Here is a 3817-nt window from a genome sequence, read left to right on the forward strand (position 1 = left end):
ATTCCTGTTTGGTCTCTACTTACAGCCTGGAGGCAGAACCCTAAACTAAGTGTCCTTTAGATCCGAATTCCCTTTCGTGTACACGTTACTGAGGATTTTGTTAATGTCTTTGCTGTTGACATGCAGCATCTCTGTGTTCATGCTTTTCTACTTTTAACCACTTCCTGATGTCACTCTTTGAAAACAGGAAAGAACCGGAGGCTGAAGCAGGCCAAAGAAGAAGCCCAGGCTGAGATTGAACAGTACCGCCTGCAGAGGGAGAAAGAGTTCAAGGCCAAGGAAGCTGCGGTAGGCCCCTTCTCATTATTGCTGTACTTAGGCAAATGTAAAAACACCCTTGGCCTTTGTATGCCAGCACTAAGCGCTTATCCCTCCCCAGTTCCTGCTTATTAAATATGGTTTATTGGATGCTTAGCCTGTCTTGGAATGGCCACTATATCAAATTGTAGTCTTCATTAATTTTGTTATTTAGCAGTCTCTTAAGCAGTTGACATGTGCAGGGTTCTCTGCTGGATCTCGGGATCAGCTGAGCAGTAGACATATTCCCTGCCTTCCAGGAGCTTAGCTTACAGCAAGTCCTGAAAACCTGTGATGAGAATACAGCAGATCCTGTACCTCAGTAAAATACATGGAGAGACTGTCCCCATCCTAGACTACTACAACACACAGAAATAACACAAAGACAGATCTTGGGAATACAGCAGGTGCAGAGAAAGTTCTAGAAGGGGAAAGAAGGGAGGAGGGCTTCTCAGGGAACAGAGTCGTACATGTCATAGTAGTTCCAGTTTACTGGCCTTTTAAAAAACCCACGTGAAAGACTGTGTTTATCCTAATCTAGGCGTTTAGGATTTATGTGCTCTGGACTCTTCTCTTATTTCTGCCTTTGGCGTTATATGCTTCATTCTTGTGGTCTTCTGTGGTTTCAGGCCCATATCTGTCCAGACCTTGGTCAGTCAATTGTAGATACATGCCTCTCTCTTAGTGTTAGGCAACATGGGGTTTGATCATCTTTGCACTGGGCAGTAATGGGGCTGTTAAAATGTACTGTGTTCCTCTTGGTTAATTGGTGCTATGAGTTGGGCACACACAATTCCCTGTGTCAGGGCAGCCATCTTGTGTCTATATTTTCAGTGTGTGCCCCAGTTGCTGATGGGATAGTGCCAGTGGTCTACTGTAAAGCACAAGCTATGCTTTTCTAGCATGCTGTAGCTAAAATTCCTCCTGGGAGGTGCAAAGGACGTCTGGCCCGCTTCTCTCTCTTGGTCCCTAAGACAAACCGAGGTTCTGTTTCACCAAATTGCAGTCTGGGAAACCAGTGAGTGTATTGAACTTACTTACAGAGCAGTGGGTGAGTTTACTTTCAGGAGTGTGGGTACTCCCCTCTAAGGCCACTGGAAAGTCTCCATCCAGGCATGGATTGCTCCCTACAGCGGCAAAAAAATGGCTCAAGGGCCTCCCTGTGGCTTCCTCAGCTTGCATACCCTTAGTGCACAACTAGGGCCAACTGGTTGGTTGGGAAGTGTGACTGGTCTTCCTGCCCCTCCTTTCTTGTGGAGTCTAACAGTCAACAAGTTTGGCCGTGATGATCTTAGGCAAGTGGGTGTAACCAAGCTTGGGAAGAAGGCACCTGTCCATAGTCGTCTGGTTGGAGGGCAGTCTTATGCAACACATGCTGCCATAGTAGCCTCTTTAGTTTTGAGATACTTACTGGGACTTGGCACATGGTTTATATTCATGAAAAGAGGTAGTGTCTCAATCTCTTGCATGCTGGAATTTACAGGCATGTGCCTCTATGCCTGGTTATGCGTTTAATAACATTTTCCCACCTTTAAAACCATGCCGTAGATAAATAAATGCTAACTTCATTGGTACTGTTATTTTTCGTATAAGCTGCATACTTTACTGTTCAGCAGTATGAAATGAACTGTATTCTCTTGTACAGATGTGCACACCAGTTTGTAACTGGTTTCAGTGGTATGTTTGTGTCTTGCTGTTGCTCCTCCTGATACTACTCGGGATTGACTGGTTCTTTAATACGAACTTTTTTTTTACCCCTGTGCTCAGGCAGTTCTGCTTTAGCCTGCCATGTAGCTGTGTTTATAAGTGGGCACCACTCTGGTGCCCATAGTTACTGAATCTTTTTTACAGGAAGACAGGGTCTCCCTGTAGCCCCAAGTAGCTTGGACAACTCACTATGTAGACCAGGCTGGCCTTGAACTCACAGAAATCTTCCTGCCTCTGCTTCCCAAGTCCCGGGATAAAAGGCTTGTGCCACCACATCTAGTTAGTTGCTGAATCTTTAGTTTAATTCTGGTCTTTGCTAGAGGCTGCATGTTTGATTGTGGACGGATGTGACAGGGTCTCTGGGCTAGTTTCCTGGCTATTGACGGTGGTAGCTCCCCAGTAACTCTGGGGGAATGCCTGGTTCTTTACACACTTGTACTCTGTCTGTTGCTGGTGTGTTGCATTCATCTCAGTGAGCTGGGGTTTTTCTCCTCAAGCCAGGAAGTTTCATCCTTCATGTTTCAACTGGAGAATGTTTCTGACAATCCCTTGTGTCCTCTCTTTGCTCCAGGCACTGGGGTCCCATGGGAGCTGTAGCAGTGAAGTGGAGAAGGAGACCCAGGAGAAGATGACCATCCTCCAAACCTACTTCCAGCAGAACAGGATGAAGTCCTTGATAACCTCTTGGACTTTGTGACATCCGGCCAGAAGTCCATGAAAACTACCTCATAAATGGATAGAAGGCAGATGCCAATGCTCTGAGCTTGGCATTGGAGTCCCTCGTGAACTAGGAAACCTCCAGGAAGCCTGAGCTCTGTACTGAGGAAAGGCTTTGTTAAATTAGTCCTCTACTTTGTAGTTAGTCCAGTCACTTTGGAGAGCAGCAAACCCAGCTCTTTGTAAAGACTTAGTACTTACCTAAAGTTTCATCTTTTACTTTGCTGTCTTTAATGAATATATGCTGTCTGTTTTCCCGTATGTTCACACAAGTAACAGGTATCAATGTTAACTTTTCCTTTTAGTTTAGTTAAAAAAAAAACTCTTTGAAGAAAGCAAGGGATTATATTGGTCCCTTACACTTTCTTAAAGGTCAGGGGCTTTATCTATGAAAACGTAGTAAATAGTTATTTGTAATCTGTATGAAGCAGCACCAGCCTTAAAGCAGTCCATTCTGGCTAAGGGTTACACAGTGAATACTAAAACCGTGTTCAGGCTGCTCCTAGCTTTATCTTAATCCAAATTACTAGATAATAGGATTCAAGAACTTTATCATGTTGTTTGGTTGTTTGGTGTATTGGTAATCATTTAAAGTAAAACTTTGTCATGCAAAAAAAAAAAAAAAAAAAAGAAACTAAATCTACCATATATCTAGCTATACACTCCTGGGCGTGTATACCTAAAGGACTCAATATCCTACTACACAGGTACTTGCTCAGCCATGTTTATTGCTGCTCTTTTCACAATAGCTAGCAGAGTCAGGAGAATCAGAAGTTCAAGGTTATCCTCAGCTGCATAAGGAAGGTGAAGCCAGCTTAGGCTAGAAACCCTCTCTCAAAAAAAAAAAAAATATTTTGAGCCGAGGGTGGCACACGCCTTTAGTCCCAGCACTCAGGAGGCAGAGGCAGGCAGATTTCTATGAGCTCAAGGCCAGCCTGGTCTACATAGCGAGTTCCAGGGCAGCTGGGGCTACAGGGAGACCCTGTCTCAAAACGACCCCCCCCAAAAAAAACAAGATCTTTGAGAAACTGTCAAATTTATAAATTTATTCTTCTGCTAATAGCTACACCATTTTACACCCCCAGTTTACGAGAAT

At 44.2% G+C, this 3817-nt stretch overlaps 1 pseudogene; it reads left to right on the forward strand.

Annotated features, from left to right (window-relative positions):
- The window catches only part of LOC103739425, a 9061-nt pseudogene extending 6317 nt beyond the window's left edge, over positions 1 to 2744 (forward strand).
- Positions 2745 to 3817: the final 1073 nt, after the last annotated feature.

Source organism: Nannospalax galili, unplaced genomic scaffold, assembly GCF_000622305.1.
Source record: "Nannospalax galili isolate Female #2095 unplaced genomic scaffold, S.galili_v1.0 scaffold330, whole genome shotgun sequence".
Classification (NCBI taxonomy): domain Eukaryota; kingdom Metazoa; phylum Chordata; class Mammalia; order Rodentia; family Spalacidae; genus Nannospalax; species Nannospalax galili.